Here is a 23383-nt window from a genome sequence, read left to right as displayed (position 1 = left end):
TAATGCCCAACCAAAGGTGAGAAAAAGTTCCTAAACTCGATAATCGCTGAATGATCTCATTAAGCATATCTTGAAACATTTTTCGAAAAACTCTTGTGGGAGGAGTTTAAGGTCACGAAATCTAATTTGGTACTCCATTTGAGTTTGAATAGAGAACCGTGACCTGCCCATCAAAACAGTATAAAAATCCCTGTAGAGTGAGGGCTCAATAGTAGAATTAGACTTTAGTTTCACATCCAGAAACTGAATGTAAATTATATAAATTTTGCGGGATTGCGAATTCCTCCAGCGATTGTTTCATGAGGATTAACACCACATCCTGTGCTTTGTTCATTTTCTCCTGTCAAATCAACCTCTACAAAAATGAGTGATTAAAAATATTGCCATCAACAAAACAAATAATGGATGATCACTATTAAAAAAAATTATTTCTAGATTTCAGAAATATCGTTTAGAAATAAAAATCATAATCATCATAAGGTGATTTTGCAATTTCTGAACTACATAATGTTTTTACTAAACATTAGCCCTCAATATCTTTCCCCAATCACTAACAAGCAAAAAATATATATGACTAATGCAGTTTTCACTTATCACATTAAGTGACTTCAAAAGTTTGAAATATTTTCATTAACATATTTTTAATTTCCATTGCAAAACCATCTTATAACTTTAGTGAATTTTGTCTTTCTTTTTAATATATAATGTAGTCGCTAAAAAAAATTCAATATAAGGTGATTTTGCAATTTCGACACTACATGATGATACACAAAATCATTAGAGTTGCAGTATAAAAGACAGATCTGGTGTTTACTAAATTGTTTCACTAACACAATTTACTAAACTTCAGCACTCAATATCTTCCCCAATCACTAACAAGCAAAAATGTTACTGGCAAAGTGTGAAAAGCAGGCATTCTATAGAATGCGTGGCGTTTTTTATGCAAAGTATGAAATATCTGTTTTCTTTTTATTTTTTTACATACTTTCCCTAGGCATTGTATAGAATACCTATTCATTATATAGAATGACAAATGCTGTTTTGGCAAAGAGTATGAAAAAGGCTTTTATTGAAAAAAGAACAATTACAGATTTTGAACAATTACAAATTAAAAAAACAAAGACCAGTGCTGAACTACTTGTTGCTACAAGGTAGACTGGAATGGCATTTTGAATTGCACTTAACTGCCTTTTTCATACAAAAGCACTTCAAATTTTGGCACTTGGTCTTGCAAGTACACCTAACGAATTCCTGGCCGCTACCCGTGGACTGAGTGGAAGCGGCTGACCGGAGAGCTATTTCATGATCAGGCACATCTCCAACTCTCAGTAAGTCCTTGTGACATAAAGTGAATTGTAATCTGGCATAGAGTTGGTTTAAAATCCTTCAGCAGTTCCAAGTTGGTAAAAACCATTGTCTGTCACATTCATAACCGCCAGCAGATTGCGTGAGTCTCCCCGTCCCTTGTCGACGTTTGGGATAGGAACTTGCACAGTGGGCCCGCAAAGCTGCAGGAGGAAATTTTTTGTCTGAATCCATTTTTCATTTTTTCAGCCTGTATTTCCAGATTCAATTTAGATCGAATTTTACCTTTGACAGCATTCTCAATATTGAAGCAAAGAGTACACAAAATATTTACATCACCTTCTATTTTCTCACTTCCATCATCTTTATCTCATGTCCACAGGTGGCATGAACGTTTCACTGACAGTTTCTGCAAGTATAGGCACCACTGGTTACCTTCAAACAAACGTAGCAGAACCAGAAGCCTCTTCAGTAAGCATGTATTCATCAGCACTTTCCTTTCTACCATCATGGACTACAGTCTCGTCTGTGTTTTGTGCAATTGGCTTTCTCTTGGATAGGGTGATCTGTTTCTTCTTGTATTGTTTGGATGTTTTCTGTCATTTTTTCCAGTTGCTCCTCAGTCTGTATGTCTTGTAAAACATCTTGGGGTAAGGAAGATGTTGTGAGACCCACTTTAGCTTTGCAGCCAAAGAGAGCTTCATATGATGTTCTCTTAATCCCAGAATGAAATGTCCTGTGCTTCATAAGTTGCACGAAACGTAGTCCTTCACTCTATCGGTCAGTTTTTTCATCTTGCATACACAGCATATTTTCAATGTCCTGATTAGCTCTTTTGACACTTCCTTGGATTTGTGAGGGGCGAGGCTTGCCATGGACTATCGTCAAAGTCAGCCAGTACTCCTTTAGGCTTCTCTCCACATTATTAGCAAATTCTCTACCATTGTCGGATTGTAGAATCGATGGTTCTCCAAGCAACGTAAATATGACCACGAGGTTATCTGCCACTTCTTCCACTGTCTTTGTCAGAGCCTTGAGAACCACAAACTTAGTGAGATGATCTTGGTATACCATTATAAACTTGTATTCCCGGTCAGGATGTGACCGGGAATCGATGAGATTGACCTGACAACGGGAATTGAACTCGGAAAAAATCACAGGTTTCACTACGACACCCTTTTTAAACACTTCTTTTATTTTTTTGTTTTTTCTGACAAAGGTGAATGTACAGTACAATGTCATGAGTAATGTACTTGTGTGAGATTTCTTTCAACATTCTGTCACGTCTTCAATGGCCAAATGAGCTTCATGAAGTACATTAAATAACTCAGAATCTGTGACGTAAAACTGGATTTCACGGACGCCTTCTTCAACAGGATAAATCAACTTACTTTTGTTTTCTACGACCATCGCATCATAGCGATTCAGCAGCCAAAAGTCACGTGGTATCTTCTTAGAAGCCATCTTAGCATTTTTCACATCGTTCACTAACTTTTGGTAGGTAATATCGCTTAAAAAAAGTTTTAGCAGCATTAGCTCGAACTTTAGATAGTTCTTAGAATCGTCGTTCCATGTTAACATGCTGCGATTCCTGCCCAGACAATGTAGCTTGCTCGGCCATTATTTGTGTAGTTCTGACTGTCTGAGGCGAGCGTAGAGGTCACGTGACTCACCTTGTGATATTAACACTCGGGAGGTTGTATCTGTTTTGACATATACATGCTAATTGCTACCATGAATATTCTTTTAGGTTGAAGGTCATGAGTAGCTGCGGGTGCGTATGTTAAGAGTTTATTACGAGCATCTATTACTGAAATAGAGAAAGTATTTTATACTTTGCCGATTTGCCTTTAGACATTCTATAGAATGCCTAATTTAACTTTGCCAGTAACATATATAATGACTAACGGGCATTTCACTTAACACAAAAAAACAGTTTGAAATATTTTCATGAACATGTTTGTAATTTCCATTGCACAACCACTTTTAATAAACTTACATATTAAAAAGACGAAATTCGCTAATGTAGTCGCTGAAAAAAAAAACTCAATGTCATCCTCGGGTGATTTTGCAATTTCGACACTACATGAGGCTTTCACTAACACCATTTTAATAAACATCAGCCCTCAATATCTTTCCCAATCACTAACAAGCATATATAATATATAGAGACTAATGGACATTTCACTTAATACAAACGCCTTCTCCCAAAGATGCATTGCAACAGCATACAGATAAAAAAAAAAAATAACAGAAATGCACCCATTCCTGCAACTATAGTTTAAATTAAAACTATTAATACACACTTTTTATATGAATATAAAAAAAAAGCAAAAACAAAGAAAATTCATAATTTTCTTGTATTAGAAACGGGGTGGAAGGAAAACACTGCACTGCTAAAAAAAAAAAAAAAAAAGTTAGAGAAATCAACTTTAGAATGCTTACCTGTATTCTCCATGTAGTCATCTATTTTCAGTTGTAGATGGACCTGTTTCTATCTTCTTTGAATATAGAAAATCTATAGTGATGATCACACATACAAACGAAATTCAGACTAAGCACATCTCTCTCTGACTTTATATGCAGAAATTTAGACAATTTTTGAGAATCATCGGAAATACCCCCCCCCCCCTAGCTAGCTTATCGTAAATGCTTTAATGAGAACTGACCTACCTGAGAGCTCACTAATGGATGTGGGAACTGGTTGTAACAACCTATTTTCATCTAAACAAGTAGTAAAACAACAAAATTCTTTCAAAAATATACCTTCCTTCCCAGACTAAACACAAAAGAAGCTTTTAAGAGACCTAAGGATCATGGCCTCGCCCTAAAAAAAAAAATGTTTTCAAGTTGAACGTTCACCTTCCCTGATTTGTTTTTCAAATTATGAATATACATACCTTCAGCTACTTTGAAAGGTACCCCCCAGTGTTTTGAAAAATCTCTGTAAAATACTTCTTTATTGTTAATATCTAGCATTATTAATAATTTTCCTATGATCATTTTACTGTTTAGAAAATTCAATCTATTTAGTAAATGATTGTCAAGTTCAATAAATAATAATACATCGATCTATGTTTAGATAAATTATGCTCTTAAAATTTCAGGTAACACATCAAAATCATTTATAAAAAATACATGATCGTCTTCTTTCAATCTTTTCTATCGAGTCTATATATTTTAGACCTTGTCTTAGTTTTATTTGTTTTTCTTTTCCTGAGATTCGTATTTCTGTCTTGAGTGTCCAAGTTTCTGAAGCATATAAGCACAAAACATATCCCCTCTTGACTTAATATACAAAAATTTACCGCTGAGGATTAACTTCTAAGCCTGTTCTCATCTAAACGAGATAATCACATTCAGAAATGTACCAAACACGTACAAACAAAATTCCAAAACTAAGCGTTAAAAGCTTTCAAGAGAAATAAGGAAACTGATAACTGGGGCCATAATCCCCCCCCCTTCAAAAAACTCTTTCAAATTAATGGGCATTCGTCCCTCTTCCCTGTTATCAGAGAATAAAGACATTACATCGCGACAGTGACATTTCTGGTATAAAACGAATTGTTAATATATCATTGTTTTCTATTTGTTCTACGCAGTTGACAAATGAGAGCCAGTTGCCGGTGTGAACATTAAACTCTTCAAGAAAAACAGCTTTCTAAATAGAAAGGGCGTATTGGAGAGTCGGCATATAAGAAAGGAACTTAAAAAAAACTAACTAGGGCATTATGAGAGAGATTGGGACATCAATGGAATCTGATAGAATAGTACTTTGAATTTTATTCAAAGATAAAAAAAAAAATAATCAGAATTCTGAATCGGAAATGCTCTGTGGTATATAAGACCAAACATGTACAAAAATTAACGAATCCGAGAAGAAAAATAAAACCAAATGGGTTATGTTTGTAATCCATTTAGTTCTTGGTCTTCATTCCCCCCCTTTTTTTTTTATAAAATCTTGCATACAGAGCAACGTTGGGTAGCCTTTCTGATGGCATTCTCTCGAAATATCCATACCACTGAAGTTGTCTTTTGATATTTTCTACTACTGAGTCTGTGGTAAGAGACTGTTTGCATTTATCATACCAATTAGCTGATTTTTCTATTCAAATTTCTTTAGATAAGTGGAAATTTTCAAATCTTATCTGAATATTACTGCTGTTTTCCATCTCAGAAATAAATTGTGCTTTGGGTATACTCGCTAATATTCCTTTATCCCCCAGTAAGCTAACGTTGATTCATGATCCCCACGTCCAAGTCGGCAGCGCACTAAAAAAAATGCAAGTAATTGTTGAATATCTTGCAGGCAGAAACTTGTTTTTTGTTTTTTCCATCCTTTTGATTGGCAGACATCAAACATTTTATTCTGATATTACATTTGAGATGACTTAAAAAATTAGTCTCCAATTATCCAATATCACCATTTCCTTCTCTATAATAATCAGGAAATTATGTACACTTCCTTATTTACTAATTTATAATAATCGCAACCTAGTTTCTCTATCGAAAAAGTTATGTTGAAAAAATTACTGCAGAAAAATAGCTAATTAAATAAACCAGCTATGCTTCATAGCAGTTTTGGGTGTGCGATAGTGTTAGCGTTAGGCCATCAAAGGCGAAATAAAAATTCAGTTCTATTTTATGGCAATTTCACATTTGATGCATGCACCTATACATACTTTAAATATGTAAATTTATCACAACTGTTTATTCTCTTCAGTGTGAAGGATTAGCGCACCTTCCAATGGTCATGAAGGCCAAATTGCACTTCTTATCCATGTCTTTCATAGATAGCATGGATCTATTGAAAAGAACAGATCCATGCAAATAATTTTTCTTTGCATTCAGATTCTTTAGAAAAATGCCACATCTCGTCAATTTCCAAAAGTTTAAGCGCGAGCACAGTCGAAATCGATTTCTGAACTGCAACACAGTTGCAAACAAGAAAAAAAAAACCTGCTTTTTGGGACCTTCAGTTTGAAGTTTGATTTGCACAATCTTGCAGTATTGACAATTTTCAGGTGGAGAGACGTGGCTTTTAACTGAAGAGAAAGTAGCCACAACGTGTGAATTTTGGATATTTTCAGGAATTGCAATCCCTCTAGTTTTCGAATGTTTAAAAACAATTGGCAATAAAAGACAGCCCCAAACAGAGCTCGGATATTTCGCAGAAATTCATAGTGATTATAAGAGACTGGTGTGTTTATTTGCATTTCATCCCCGAAACAATAAGAAAATCGGCATCTGCCGAAAAATTAATTTTGGTATTCTGGAATCGCATGCACTGAGCTGTAAACCCAATTCTGCCTTGTTACCCTAGTTGTTTTTACAATTTAATGGCAATCGTCTGTTTCTGCGTCATCGATCTCGGGCTATGCAAAAATTGTTTCTGTGCATAGCCCGAAATTTCTGTAGGTAACTTCCACAACAGCTCTTTGCTTGGACAATGTCATCCAGGCTAGGTAGTGTCCTTTTCGTGTTCGTTCTCAGTTTGCCTTGATGACTAATGTTGATCAGTACCAGATTGCCCCCAGGGGATGACGTTTCGACTGGCTGATATCATAAAAGCCATCAAAGATGCGCTCGATAGTTAATCTAGAGCCGCATCATACTTTTTGCAAAACACCTTGCACATTGTTACCATATTAATAATGACCTGGTCGCGAAAGTGGGCCACTGTATGGTTAACTCTGCAGTGTAAAACTGACATTTTTGATGTACCAACAATATGCTGAAAAACTAGCCCATCATTAGAACATCACGCATACAATATCATTAATAACCAGCTGAAATTTTAAATATAAAGTAATTGATTCAAATTACCTGGGTTTTTTGTACGATAAAATTAAACCGAAATTAATATTTATCAACTGACCTTTGTTATGCTTGTTTTACACATGAAGGAAAAAACATTCTTACCTCTCCTAAACAGGCTAATGCTGTTCTAAAGCAGCAAAATTATCAGTCAAAAGCAGCACTGCATTATTAGTCAGTGTCATGGTTCTTTTTATTGAGTCACTTAATTGAAAATGAATCCTATGCTTGAAAAAATTTACTTCAACCACCAGGGTAACAAGAATTCTATAATTTATGACGAAACTAGTTCCATCTAATGACAATCCAGATGAAAGCAAAAGCGTTTTTTTCTTCTGAAGAATTATTTAGGTTTGAAAAACTAACTGGATCTTGCAGAAAACAGGAGCAGCAGCCTTCACATTAGAAGAAAAACCTTCCGACTCTCGCAGCGCGAGAGCAGAACAACCATTCCCTCCCCCAGTCTTGCTACTTAAGTCTCAACCAGTGAGGAAGATGTTTATATTCCATCCGCAGGAAAAGTTGGATAACCATTTTCGTCTTGTAATGTTCTCAATCTGCGTGGGAAAAATGGTAAGCGAAAACTAATTTTTATTTTTAAGTAAATATGTAACAGCATAAGTGACATCATTCAACCAATATGCATAGAAACACCATGACATCTCAATATACAAAATATCCAGTGCAAACCACTTGCCACAGATTCCTTAGCTTGCACAGGTACACTATTATAATCCCCATAAATTAACATGGGTATTCAGAAAGTTTACAAGGTAGCTTTCAGGTGGACGACTAAAACTATCCAAAATCTCAGCGTTTTGTCTTTGATATAGAAGATTTTCGTGTTGTCCAGGCAACCAAGCCAAATGGATCTGTTATTTGCTACTTTACCCACTCAGATGACAGCAGTCGCTGCTCACGATCAACAGCGACTACTGCCATCTGAGTGGATAAAGTGGCAATTTGTCACTAGTACAAACTCGTACGTCATTTTTCATGTGATGGGTTATAGCTCTAGTATGCTTACTATTCGTTCATTTTTCCGTCTAGTATCATAGAAAGACTTCATGAATAGTAGGTATTCAAATTCTGCATAGAGAAACTATTATATTTTCGGGAACAGATTGCTCGAATTTTACTTCGAGCCGCACTTTCCTCTAACAGACCGACATGCAGAACAATGACGTTTTGATCAAGTGAAAGAGAGTTTCCATTGACGTAATCCAGCTCATGATGAGCGAAGTGAACAATGGGTATCCGCTATGATATTCTTCTATGCATTTCTGGGTCCATAGAAATGCATAGGTCTATTGAATACCATCGCTTGTCACAATGGTCGATAATTCTGTCAAAAGCTCCATTAAATAAATCTATCAGAAGCTTCCAGTCCAATAATTTCTCTAGATGGTATTTCACCCAGATAAGTTGACTCGTGTGGCATCCGACATGCCCTTGGAAATCGAAAAAGGAACTTTCACTCGATTGATGGCATACACCATGCTTGCTTTTCTAATACAGACAGGTGAGCCAGTTGAATCTGGGTTTTTGACTTTGGACAAAGTATAGTCTCTTGAATTTGCACTTACAGCTAATAAACAATTAGGGAGAACTGCAAACCAGACAAAGATCAACTGAAACGTTTGTGATCGTGTAGCAGTCTTGATGTCTTAATCGCCCAAGCATCTCGACACATGATATACTATCAGAAGCAACTTAGGCTAAAGTCTTGATTCCAATGGCATCTCTCCAAATTGTCATATGTGCCATGGAGTATACACATGCCCTTCAACTCTATTTCAGATGGCATTTATCACAATACATGGAAGCAAGTATGTGCCCAGCCTATACCAAAAAAGGGAAGGATGCGATCTGCCATATCGAATTGATAACTATGCAAAAGTGTCGGGACTTTCATTTGATTGCATTTAAATTTTCAATGTTTGTCTTGCATAAGTGTTTACAGAAACATACACAGATTTTTCACTGTGTATGTTTCTGTAAAGCTTTGATACTGTCATACTATATTGGATTATAGTAAAATTTTAGCTTTCATCACTAACAATACTTTTCTCTTTGCAGGTGAAAATCAAGAACCATCGCTAAAACGCCAGGTGATCTTTATTATATTACTAGTGCTTGTGTGCTGTATCACATGGGAAGCGGTGCCAAAAACGATCGATCGGGCATGCGTGATGAATAGAATGTTACGCTGCAAACACGGTCACCGGTTGATGTCAAAGAAGTACAGAATGTTTACAACTTCGCAGGTGAACGGCGAATAATTCGGACGACTAAAAGGAAAAAACAAGATGACTGTCATAATGTAATGACATAAATTTTGATCATGTAACCTTATTACCAAATGACAACACTAAATGGCGTAATACGGTGCACCATTTGAAAATGGCGGCTTTCGATGGTAGACAGCGAGCACGTTGTCTTTTTTTGAGAAAACGAAATCTGAAACACACTCATAGTATTTCCGCCCGCAATACGGCAAAGAACGTAGTAAGCGCACGATCTACACGTAGAGTGCAATTTTATGGAAACGGGCTGTTTTATGCGTATTCCAAGATCAAAGGAAAGGATGCGTTTTGTTGTGGAAGAACTTTGGGAAAGTGAACCAGATGGGTGTCTTGTCGAATTTGGAACTCCACATGTGACTGTTTTTATGCCAGCATCTACATTTAAGATCTTACAAATTTATCCTCGTATAGCATTTGAAGAATGACGATAAGGACAAGGATTTCTGTACCGAAATGATCAGTAGGATAGAATAGAACAAAATTAGGACTTTTTGGACGGGGTCGTTTTCAGTGACGAATGCACTTTCACGTAAGTGGGCAAGTAAACATTCACAACCCCAGAATATGGGGAAACGAAAATCCACACGCCACCGAAAACCATGTTCGCGACAACCCGAACGTTTTTGTGCGATGAGCAAGAAGAAAGTATAGTCTTATTTTTTTGAGTCTGCTGTTACTCCTGGTGTGTATCTGAATATGCTACTTAGGTATCTAATACCTAATTGGACGACGATGGACGCTTACCTTACCAGCAAGACGAAACACACCATCTGACAAACGTGAGGCCGTACCTTGTCAACAGTTTTCCAGGCAGATGGATTGGTAGATGAGCTCCTGTGATGGCCACAGCATTCCCCTACCTTACACCATTAGTTTTTTTTTCTTTTCTTGTGGGACTTTGCGAAAAAGCGAGTGTTTTGTACTACCAGCCAATTTGGATGAGCTGCGTTCCATAATTACTACCGCCATCGCGGAAGTTACGCCGATATGATCTGCCGCGTGTGACAGGAAATTGATATATAGATCGGACATCTCCAAAATTACGGGAGGCAGTCAGTAGAACTTTAACTGTCTGTGTTGAAACTTCAAGCGTTACGCTACTTTGCAAGGAAATTGTTCATCTGACGCTATTTACCTTCAATTGTCATTCCAAGTTGTATACCTCCCTTTTTGAAACACCAATACTTTTCTGTATGCTAGATTTAGTGCAAATAAAGCAACTTATGTATTGCAAGTGTCATTGATATATTCTCCATATTTAATTTACACGACGTCTATTAAATCATTGAAAGGTTTTGGCTCAGTTATTCTGTTTAGAAATGGATTTACAAATCCATATACTTCTATCCAGTGGCGGCCCGTACATAAGAACTGCAGCACCCCGAAGGAAAAAATGAAAATTTTTAATTTTCTTTGTGTTAAATAATAATGCTTACAACATTATATAAATGCAATACAACATGTTACAGCTTATGTTTCGACAGTGATTAAATAGTTAATAATTGGAATTGTTCGATTAAAGCTTTAGATTACGAAACAAATACACTGCGATCTAACGGAATGTCGATATTATCACGTTCGACCAATCGCAGCCAGTCTCGCCGATATTCGTTTTGCGGTTGTGATTGCACGTTAAAAGGCTGACACTGCTCAAACGAGCAGTGTATCGTATGCTTGCGTCGTTATTTCTGTGAGTTACGAAACTTTTATTATTGGTTTGTTCGTGGCGAGGATGAAATATTTTTTATAAAGCAATTTTTAATATGTAAACCAATTTATTAATAAATTTGGTTACTGATTTAGGAAAATTATTTTTTATTTTGTATATGCAGCACCCCCACTTAATTTTCACCATAATTTTCAGCAGCCACCACTGCTTTTATCCCTTATACAATTCTGATTATGGTATTGAAAGTTGAACATTTAATTAGGAAAAAAGTAATGAATTTAGTATCTTTTAAAATATAATACTGAAGAACTTTTTTGATTATGCACAGAGATCAAAATATTCAGACTAGTTATAAGACTACTTGAAACATACAAATTTCTACTTAATTATACATGAAAAATTATTAACGCTTGCCTAATCGTAGTGTCATCTGACACTAGTGAAATTAAAGAACTAATATCCAATAATTTTTAGAAAAATGTGTGCGCCACCTATTGACGAGAAAAAACTTGTAATGCCATCCTTTTCACACTGAATTAAATTTCCCTAGTCAACTATAATATACAGTAGTGACTATAGTATTGGGGACCAGGAAATGGCAGTTGTCTATAATAAGTCTGGCCAGCTGTAGATGGAGTTTATCTTCCTCCCCATTTTTCAAAGTCACGACTATTCGTCTAATTACTTTGGAGACGTTACTGAATCTGAGTATGTGACATGCATACCCTCAAGGCCGCCGTGTGTAAACTGTTCACCGCACAAGGTCGGCATTTTGATTTGATATACTGTATATATATAATAGTTATGCACCATTTAAGGAATCCCAGAATTACAATGTCTGTAGGATGTACGGACATTGTAATTTATTTGGCTACAACATTTTGTTTATAGCCATATAATTTGTAAATAACATACTATTTAGTTTTATGAAGAACTTTACTTAGAATCCTACACCATTATAATCTCAATGCCACTAATAAAATTAAAACATATTCAACTCCTAAGGATCCTCACATGCTGTAATTTATTGCATCTACTGTACCTGTAACTTACCTTTTTATATTGGTGAAACTGGGCATACAATCGTATACCTAAAACAAAAGACGGTAATTTCGGTTACTTCACCGAAATAATTTCGGTGAAGTAGGCCTTCTCAGATCACGCTCTCAACACCCTGCACGAACTTTATTGGGAAACGTACCTGCTCTTTACATCAGCGCTTCCCAAACTGGACAGCGGCCCCCTTGGGAGCCGTAAGTTTTGGTGAGGGGGGACCGTGAAATAATGAAAACAAATTGAATGTTTTAATCAGTTTTTATTTTTAAAGAAACTTATTTAATTTCTATTTATATTTTAATGGAAAAAAATCATACATTGGTGTTGGTTCACAAATTTTGCTTAATGAATATTAGTAAATATATGCTTATTCGTATAAGTTTTATTTCAGAGATATTGATAAGAAGCACAAATTAAAGCAAAATCTTGAACATAAATGTCTATGGTTTTTTTTCGATGGGGGCCGCGAAATATTTTAATTTTTACAAAGGGGACCTAAACCAAAGTTTGGGAAGCACTGCTTTACATCATACAAAACCTGGTATGAAAGAAAATTTAAAGAAGCCTGTGCAATTCTGATTAACCACCCTAATCTCAACGATAATGGTGGCATAAAAATACCAAGAATTTGGATGACATATATTCAGCCTACTTAGTTTCCAGCATATTTTAGGACTTTAACCACCTTACCGGCCATTATGGATCAAATACATATCCTCATATGCTTCGTATTCGTCATATTTCAATGTAATATTAATGTCATTACAATTTTAACATGCACTTCACATCTATGATAACCTTGACGTATAATCCTATACCTAAAACAGAAGACGGTAACCGAAATAACACCTATTGACGTCTTTGGATGGTAGCGTGGTTAAGTAATTTTCAGCCCATGTAGTCCTATTTGCTTTTCTTGAAACTTGAACATTCTGAAGATTAGTTGCTCCACACACACACACATCATCCATCTAATTGATGGTGTACTCCTTCCTCTTTTTCCAGGAACTTTATTGACAAAAGGAAGTTAAAATATTTTGGACACATTGAAAGTATGGAAGGAGGACTTCTCAGAACAGTAATAGAAGGTATCGAAAATATTTCAACTTCCTTTTGTCAATATCCTTAAGGAGGCTTAAAGTTGTACTGATCTTTTCTAACAACACCCATTCATTTTTACACCTTTCAGTATATGATATCCTCAACAGACTTCTGTAGCATCACATCTCAAAAGCAGATATCCATATCTTATCTGACTTCTTTAGGTTCCAACTCTCGCATCCATAAGTCGCTGTTGGAAAAACAACTGCATCCAATATCCTCAACTTTGTTCCCATGGAGATAGATCCATTCTTCCAGATTTTAGACAAGTCTGACTGCTGTTTTGGTCATTCCTAACTTCTGAACAGCAATTCTTCACATTAAAAATGGATTCCAGGTATTCACACTTGGTGACTTCTTCAATTCTCTTTCCATTAAGGTACACTTGTTTCTCAAGAGCTTCCCTGTTTGTATTTCCTTTGAGAATCATGATCTTGGTTGCATGAGCTAGGATTGAGTTGAAGTCCTCTGTTATTACTGATCTTGTTAACTGTCAAGAATTTGTCCTAGTTTTTCCATGTCATTACAAAGGAGTACCGTATCATCAGCATATCTCAGATTAATCTACCTCCTGTCCTAATTCCTGTCTTGAGCTTATCCAGTGCTTCACGCATGATGTCCTTCGTATATATACTAAACAAGTGAGGAGAAAGTAAACATCCTTTTTTTTTCTCTTTTTCCAACCTAAAGCAGTCAGTCAATCGAACACCTGCTCTTTCTGTGGCTTCTTTCTCCCTATACAAGTTGGCTATCAATCAGATAATGTGTTGAGGAAAACCGATTATTTTCATTACTTCCTACAGTTTCACATGGTGAACACAGTCAAAAGCTTTAGAGTGGTCTAAGAAACACATTACCAGAGGAAGTCTAAATTCTTTATATTTTTCTATTATCTGGCAAAGGATCTGATCTCTGGTGCCCTTACCTTTCCTAAAATCTGCTTATTCCTCGGGCATTTCTGCCTGAACTCTGGCCTCAATCCTATTTAGCATGATCTTCAATAAAATTTTGCTTGCATGAGTTATCAAATTAATAGTTTTATTAATTGTTGCATGCTTTTATAACTCCTTTCTTATGCAGTGGTATGAAAATAGACTTCTTCCAGTTTCTAGGCCATGATCCTGTCTCCCATATCCTTGTAATGCTCTTATACCTCCATCCCCTGTGGCCTTAATTAACTCTGCTGGGATTTCATCATCCTGGGGTTTATTGCTGTTAAGCTACTTAACTGCTCTTTCAACTTCATGCCTAAGTGGAGGAGGTTCCAAATCAAGATTTTTCTGGTGAGATGGTTCCACATTTTCTTTATCCACTCTGATGTACAGTTTCTCGCAGTATTCTTTCCATCTGTTTTTGGATTTCCAACTCTTCTGTTAGAAATGCTCTATTCCTGTCTTTGACATTCAATTTAGGCTTAAACTTGAGCTTTAAGTCACGAACTAAATAAAACAGGGTCACAGGGGGCTATCATCTTGGTAGCAAGGGAAGTGGCTTTCCCATGGCCTATAGTGGCACATCATCTTCGATGCTACAGTTTTTGTGGCCTCGAAGTGAACATATAGATATATCTCTGATTGGCTACCAGTTGAGATTGAACTGCCTGGGATGGAGGGAACTACTTGCTACTGCCAGAGATTGCCTAACTCAGAAAAAGCATTGAAAAGGTCCTCTAGAATGTTTAGCGACTAGAATAAAAGTTGGAACCGTCTTTCTTCTGGCATGCCTTGTGCTATTGTAAACGTCTATTCCTCAGGGTTACAGGCCTGTGAAGACTCATTTGTTGTTGTTGTAATATGTATCAAGAGTACTAGGACATATTGTGTAAAAAAAAAAAAAAAAAAAAAAAAAAAAAAGTCATAATTTTAACTAATGAAGATATATATATATATATATATATATATATATATATATATATATATACTGTATCTTCATTACTTTAGCGATTGAGAGAGATTCCGTCTTTGCCTCTGAGAGTGCATACACTGGGTTCATTATCATTTTTTATTTTATTTTTATGTGATTGTGGTGAAATAAAATGCAGCTCTTAAAATGGGCTTAATTATCAGTTTTCAGAAATCTTTAAGTTGAACCAACGTTCACTCAACTTCTTTTGTTTTCTTCTCAATCTCGAACTTATCACCCGTGCAAATTATTGTTTTAAAAAATAAAGAGTTTATGTAAGTTCAATCCCTAGCGGTAACCATAGTTTCTGCGAATCATTGCAAGCAAACATGGTCATCTGATATGTCACATGCTTTGTATAGTTGAACGCAATTGGCTTAGAATATAACTCGAGATAATAAATTCCAGCCAGACATTCTTATTTTTATTTACTAAAACTGCATTGTCATAAGCAAATCAGCTAATTTTGCTTTTAAATAATAAGTTGGTAAGTTTTTTTTCTTGATGATTAATGTTAATAATTAGCGGCAAGCGTTAAGAACTAATACTGGTAAGTGTTATGACTGTTATTCTGAATGATTAAGAATTAGCGAAGGTCGCTAATGCGGATAAAAGTGAACTCAGAAATTTCTGCATCATGTATATTCCAATTTCTTTTTGATTGCTGGGAGGTTCTGTACAATTTTTGAGGAAGTTTTAGAATGACCATCATCTTAGTTCATTCATGTGTGAATATTCCATAACCATTCTTTGAGAAGAGGGTATATGTATAGTACCATTCTCTACGGGATGATAAAAAGATTCCAATTTAGAATACTAAAAATGTTTTTATTTTTGTATTATATTATATATAGTGTTATTCTCTATGGCAGGGTTTCCCAAACTTTTCCTATCACGGAACACTTCACAAATCCTGAAATTTTCACAGAACACCTTGGTTATTTTGAAATGTATTAATTAATAATGAATTGTTAATTTAGCTGATTTTTTATTATTAATTAATACTTGATCATTAATTATTAATTAAACATCATTGAATTAACCTGTGCTGATTTTCATTGATATATCCCATTTGATCACCAAAAATTTATAATATAAGTACTTACAAGTGAATGCAGACTTTTTCTCCTCTGTGCTGGTAGTTTTCCCTTCCTTTTGTACATCCTGGAGATTGCTTTGTAGGCTGGTGGTAGATGACTCACTATCTGTTGTGTGACAAATACCTTCAATAAGAGATTTCTTAATACCAAAATTAAACAAACTCCCTTATCTCTCATTCTTATTAACATTTAAATCTGCAGGCTTATTACTTTTAAAGAATCACGGCACTACGGTTTTTGAACTTTCACCCTGCAATACGAACTTGCAAAGAAAATATTCAGTATTACTAGATTTGAGAACCGGATACAGACTGCCTTGATCTTCAATTTTTGTGGAAAAATTTTCTTTATACTTCCTTGCTGATCGGTCACTAACGTTTGCAACACAGATGTCATTTCGTTCTGTTCTGAGAACAGAGGATACGCCGCCCATTGTTGTAATCGGCTTGCAGGCAATTTTTATGATCGGTCATAAACAGCGGTATTCTCTTTCCCGATTGTTGAAAGATTTCGATGTGTGAAAATTAACGATAATTCGTGAATATTTCCATGTTTAAATATATGCGGCTTGGTCACTGACATTTGCTACAAAGATGTCATTTCCTTCAGTTTTCAGAACAGAGGATACGTCGCCCATTGTTATATTCCGCTTGCAGGCAATTTTTATGACCGGTCATAAACAGCGGTATTCCCTTTCCCAAATGTCGAAAGGTTTCGATGTGTGAAAATTAGGCGTTCTGAGTCGGAGCTTTTCGACATATTCAAGAATATTATTCTCCTCAGAATATTTCCACTATAAAATATTTATTCATGAAAAATGCTTAGAAAACTAAAATGACAAATCCAGGAGAACTTCTCGCGGAACACTTATTCACCTTCGGAACACAGTTTGGGAAACCCTGCTCTAAGGGATGATAAAAAGATTCCAATTTAGAATACTAAACATGTTTTTATTTTTGTATTATATTATATTATATATACTGCTATTCTCTACGGCAGTGGTTCTTAACCTTTTGGAAGTCATGGAACCCTTTTGATTATAAGAAAAATTTGGGGAACACCGAAAGCATTAGGGCCCAGTGGCGTAGCTGGGGGGGGGGGTCCGCCCCGGGCGGCACTTTGAACCTTTTGCAGTTAATTCTAGAATACAGTCTCGAGAACTCAGTTCCAAATATTGTAATATACTACTGCGAATTTTCCTCGCAATTGCTGTAAGTGTTGCTAGTTGTGAGAGGAGTTTTTCTAAATAAAATTTGATTAAGAATTGCCTACATTACTATGAAATAGACTTCGCCAATGTCATCGACGATTTTGCTAACAGAAAAGCAAGCAAAATAATATTTTAGAATGTTGAAATTAAAGTTTTACTTCAAAAATAAACATAGTGTTTTAATTTATTTCCCTATACGTCGTTTTAACTGTTTGTAGTAATTTTGGTGTGTATTGAAAGGAGCGACAAATTCAGGGATCGCCCCGGGCTGCAACAGCTCTAGCTACGCCACTGTTTAGGACGTAAAACTAATAATAAAAATATGCCCAGACTCGCCTCTTATAAAAACGGAACTTATTTTAATGCGATACTTGAGCTTGTCTGTTTTTGTAGATTTCAGCAATATTGGGTCTAATATGTCATACAGCTTCCCTCATCTCGGTCGGTCTATATTAGTAAGTCTTTGAGGCTTTTTAGTTTTTATATTGCTTAATATTGAGAAACCAAGCTCACACAAATATGGTGTTGAAAACTAACAGAATTTTCAGTGCCCTTGCGGAGAGACCTTTTGTCAAGCCGAATATGGCTTGGACAAAATTCCTCAAGAGTTATTTCAGAGAATTTCATTTTTAGAGTACGACCTGTTGACAAGGTAACTAATTGGTCTTCTTCTTGTAACGAAAATTCACAACTCGGTGTATTAATTGTGCCAAATGGATTTCGTATCAAGTCATAATTGTGTGTATTTAAGGAAAGAAAGTAACTTAATCTTTTCTTTCAATATTGTTAAACGTTCTCTTATAACGGAAATAATTCCCTCGACATTTTTATTATGGAGCGAAGGAAATATATCCTGTATTTTTTTCTGATATGCGGTTTTTCCAAAGATACTTTTGTTCTGAAAAGCTGAAAGTTTGTCGGTGGATATCAAAATGTTTTCATTTTTTCCCTTTGATACCTGTATTAACGCTATTTAAGGTAATTAAAATATCGGCTAAATATGCCATTTTAGCACACCAAATATCATTTTGAAGACATTTTACCAAAGCATCTGTACCTTCATTTTGAAAAAAAGTCCAATAATTCATTCTTAAGTTCTAAAATTCGGAATAGCACTTTACCCCTGGATCACCATCTTATTTCAGTGTGCAAAGCAAAGATTCGTACTTGGCTTTCAGAGATATGCAAAGTTTTTTTTTTTTTTTTAAAGGGGTACTTTTAAAGGTCTTGACAATGTAATTTACCATATTTACAACTTGGTCTAGTACAGGTTTTCATATTACCGACAATGTTTTTGAAACTAGGGATTCTCTGTGCAAAAAAACAGTGCGTAGATATCATCATCATCATCAGTTGCATCAGTCTTGGGACTGGTAGCTCAGCAGCAATTTTCTCCATTCCGCTCTGTCATTGGCTTTCTTCTTAACCTCCTGGTAACTCCTCAAACTCGTGCTGTCTTTGACTTCGTCAAGAAAACTTTTCCTTGGTCTGCCTCTTCTTCTTTCCCCCTCTATTTTGCTTTCCGTTATTCTTTTCACAAGTCCATCATGTCGAAGTATACGTCCAAACCACCTATCCCTTCTAATTTTGATGGTTTTTATTAGTTCTTGTTTCGTTTATCTCTCTCTCAGGACTTGTTGGTTTGATTTTTTTTCTGTCCATTTTATTTTGTTCATGCGACGCCAGCACCACATGTCAAAAGCCTCCAATCTTCTTACATCTTCTCTGCCTAGAATCCAGGTTTCACATCCATGCAGTGCAATGCTCCATATCAATGTCTTTACTAATTTTTTTTTTCCAATTGTAGATTGAGGTTTCCTGTTAAAATGCTTTTCATCTTAGAGAATTGGGCTTTTGCATTGTTTATTCTTGATCTTATGTCTTCTCTTGTTCTGCCATCTTTTGTTATTAGGCTTCCTAGATATTTAAAGCTTTTCACTTGTTTTATTTGTTCCCCGCTGATGTCTATATGTTCTGTATTGATAGGGATTTTGCCTGTAACAATGATTTTTAGTCTTATCTGTGTTGATTTTCATTTTATATTTTTAAAGGTTATTATTTAGTAATTCTAGCATTGTTTTTAACGTTCTTCTGTTTTCTGCTACAAGGGCTCTGTCATCAGCAAATCTTATAAACATGACTTGCTCACCATTTATCTTTATGCCGCTATTTATTTTATCTTTAGTTTCCTGAATGGTCTTTTCAATATATAAATTAAATAAAAGTGCTGAAAGTATACATCCTTGTCTTACTCCACTCCTGATATTTATTATTTTCTCCTTATCATTGATTTTAATCCGTCCATTTTGATTTTTGTAAATTTGATAAATTATTTTCCTATCCCTCAAATCTATGCCGATATTAGTTAGACAATTTAGGAGTATTTGCTGGTTTACTTTATCAAACGCTTTCTCTAAATCAAGGAAGCAAATGTAAGTATGTTGACTAAGGTCTAATCTTCTCTCTATTATTGTTCTTAAACAGAGTATTGCCTCTCTTGTTCCTTTATTCTTTCTGAATCCAAATTGGTCTTCATCCAATAGGCAATCTATTTTTGAATAAATTCTATTTTGCATAATTTTTAGCAGAATTTTGCTAACATGTGGGATTAAAGCTATTGTTCTAAATTGTCTGCATTTGTTTGCATTATTCATTTTTGGTATTGGTATTATGGTTGATTTCATAAACTCCTTTGGTATTTTTCCTGTATCATAGATTTGGGCTATTAATTGACAGAGTGAAGTTTTTGTCTCATCACCTAGATTTTGTAGCAGTTCTATAGTAATATTTTCTACACCTGGACTTTTTTCATTACTCATTTCGAACAGTGCTTTATCAAATTCTTCTCGCATTGTCCTAGCTTATCTTCATTTTGATTTTCTATGCTGATATCAACATCAAGTTCGTCGCCATTATAGAGATTTTCAAGCTAATTCTTCCATTCCATTAATATATCCTCAGATTCTATTAGTAATTTTCCATTTTCATCTTTGATGGCATTGTTTTTACTGTTCTTATTAAATTTGAACGTCAGTTTGTTAATTTCTTTATAGGCTTTCTGTATGTTTTCTTTTTTAAATAATTCATCTATGTTATTACACTGTTCTTCCAGGTATTCTTTTTTGGCTTGAATATCTTAAATATCTTAAAAAATCAAATTACATTTTCTTGTAATTTGATTTTTAAGATATTTGTATTTGGCCAACATCTTCTTTAACAGCATTTTTATATTTTCTTCTTTCATCCATAAGGTCAAGTATTTCATCTGTTATCCAATGTTTTCTTTTTCTGCATTTTTCAATAATTGATTTGATGAATTTGTAATTAACTCTTTAATCATATTCCATTGGTTTTCAATATTATTCTGACTATTTATGTTTTCTGGAATGTTATGATCAGTTGCCTCTTGGTATCCTCTCTTTATTTCTTTACTCTTTAATTTTTCAAGGTTCCATTTTATTGGTTTGTATCTTTGGATTTGTTTCCTATGTTTCAGTTCTGTTTTCATTAAGACAAGGTTATGGTCACTACTAACGTCGGCACCTGGATAGCTTTTGCAATTTTTTTTTGGTTTCTGTATCTTTTCTTGACTAATATATAATCTATTTGATATCTATTTGAATCCCCAGATGCTTTCCAGGTGTATCTTTCTTCTTTTTGGAGCTTGAAATAGTGTATTTGCTATAACTAACTGTTTTTGTGTACAAAATTCTATTAATTGCTTTCCTCTTTCATTCCTACGTCCAAGACCAAATCTTCCTGACACATTAATGCCACTCACTTTTGCTCTCTTCTCCCACTATAGCATTCCAATCTCCCATTATTATTGTATTGTCTCTGTCTTTAAAGCTGCTCCAGATTTCTTCTATTTCTTCATCGCTATGTTGTGATGTTGGCATGTAGACCATTATAATATTGAGGTTTACTTGTTCATTTTGAATGCTTATCGCCATGATTCTGTCACTATAGTTAATTATTGTAGTGATTAACTTTCCAACTTTTTTATGAAGCATTATTGCAACACCTGACTCGCCCTTTTGTCCTGAATATATTATCCGAAATTCTCCACTCCAGAAATCACCCTGTCCCTCCCATTTCGTCTCTCTAATGCCCAGAATGTCTATTTCAAGTCTTTCCTTTTCTTTTTTCACATTTTCTATTTTACCTGGTTCTAGCAGTGTTCTTGCATTCCATGTTCCAATATTCAGCTTTTTTCTTGTCTTCATTTTTGAATAAGTACCAGGATTTCGTTGGCTGTCGACCCGAGAAGCCCGGTTACTTCTCCTGCCAGGCATGTCTCCTTCAGTGAAGGCTCCATCGCCAATCTTGATTTCATTTTTAACTTCCATTGCTGCTTTTACTTGGGAATGTAATGTGGTGGTTTCCCCTTGCCTTCCACATTGCAGTATTGTAACATGAATGCTACAGGAGGTTAATACAAGTAGCGCTGCTGCTCACTATTAGTGGCTAGTTGAAAGAGGAGAAAACACCCCTAGCCCTCGAGTACTCTAATAGCTTCAGGGAGAATGGAGGACCTCCTCCTGAGGTTAGTAAGCAAGAAAAGAGACAGACAGAAAGTTTTAAGTAAATAATCTTTATTAGGAAGAATGTTAGTATGAGGGTAGAAGAAGGAAGTGGAAGAGTTAGAGAAAAGTATGACCAAAAGCTTTGAAATAGATCATACTTAGCTCTGGGACCCCGGGTTAGCCATGCCCGTGCCTGCAAGTCGCAAGTTCCATGGGGACAATGTGTTATAGTGCAAGATTTTTATATTAACCCCCCCCCCCCCATAGCATTGATATGATGCTCATATTATGGTTCAGCAGAATAAAAGCATCCCAAAGAATGAATTAGACAAAAGTTAATAATTCCAATATTTTGTAACTGTGAAAGAGACATCATCAGGGACATCCCTGCCAGCATGGTTAGCTAAGTGGTAAGTGCATCGACACTCTCCAAACAAGAAACTGTGGGTTCGAATATTGCCATAGGCATGAATGTTTGTGATTGTCTTTAGTTGGGGGGGAGGAAGTTTGTCACCTGGTGTGAGATTACTGCTCTGCCTGCTGGAAGCCTGAAGTCTCATGAAAAAGTCATGTTTAGTCTCTAGAGCAAACTTTTCAAACTTTCCAGACTTCCAGGATATAATGTAAAAATTGTGACAGTGGAGACAAACCACACGAAGAATAAATGGAAGAAACTAGAATGAAAGCCTGAAGTCCTAAGAGGGCCTATACTCTCTATATAGGCACTGGTAGGCAGCATTAGTTCTTTGTCAAGAGATCTAAAAATTATTGTTCACAACACCTTGAGAAATTTAATTCAACATAGCATGGCACAGATAGTATTTTAGATGTGCTTCCGATTCAAATTTATCCCTGTTTGTATTTATTGCAGTAAAGCACAATAGTTTTTTCCTATTTGATTTTGTGAAGGGTCTGATCTGCAATCTTAATTAGCATAATTGTGGCAGTATATATATTTCTTATGTTCTTAAGATGAATGTTGGCAGCACTTCCGGTCTGCCCATAATAAATAAGTTTCCAAAACACGGTACCTACCTTGTAGTGTATGCCTAGAAATGGGAGAGCAGAGAGTTGGCCTTTAGGAGATTGAATAAGGATAGCCAGCTCCATGTAAGGTTTGAAAGCAATACAAAAATTATATTTCTTTAAAATTCTAGCTATGATTTTCTGAAGTGCCATAGATAAAGGGATTAGTAAATACCGTAATTTGGATGCTGAGAGAGTTGTGGGAAGGAGATAAGAACAAGTTATGCTTTAAGCTTTCAATCTAATTTATTAAACTTATTCTTGGTGTGGTCTGTGTGTGCTGTTACAATTTTTATATTGTATCACTGATGATTTTGCTGGCACAGACATCAAATAATGGAATCATTAAATCCATGTTTATTTTC

General features: G+C 35.4%; 1 protein-coding gene across 3 annotated transcripts in view; it reads left to right on the top strand.

The window, feature by feature from the left end:
* The first annotated feature begins 15512 nt into the window (after nt 1-15512).
* LOC150093905 (lysosomal protective protein-like) overlaps nt 15513-23383 on the top strand; it is a 135534-nt gene continuing 127663 nt past the window's right edge. Inside the window, exon 1 of one of the 3 annotated variants that reach the window (XM_090413074.1) lies at nt 15513-15643. The gene's annotated coding sequence lies outside the window, so the exon portion shown is untranslated. Of the gene's footprint in view, nt 15707-23383 lie in introns of all 3 variants that reach the window. The other 2 variants (XM_090413078.1, XM_090413076.1) reach the window with 2 other exon arrangements.

Source organism: Typopeltis vanoorti, chromosome 23 (genome assembly GCF_054136105.1).
Source record: "Typopeltis vanoorti isolate ZY-2024b chromosome 23, IOZ_Tvanoo_1.0, whole genome shotgun sequence".
NCBI classification, from domain to species: Eukaryota; Metazoa; Arthropoda; class Arachnida; order Uropygi; family Thelyphonidae; genus Typopeltis; species Typopeltis vanoorti.
Note: the sequence above shows the minus strand (reverse complement) of the source record. Positions and strands in the feature narration are given on the sequence as shown.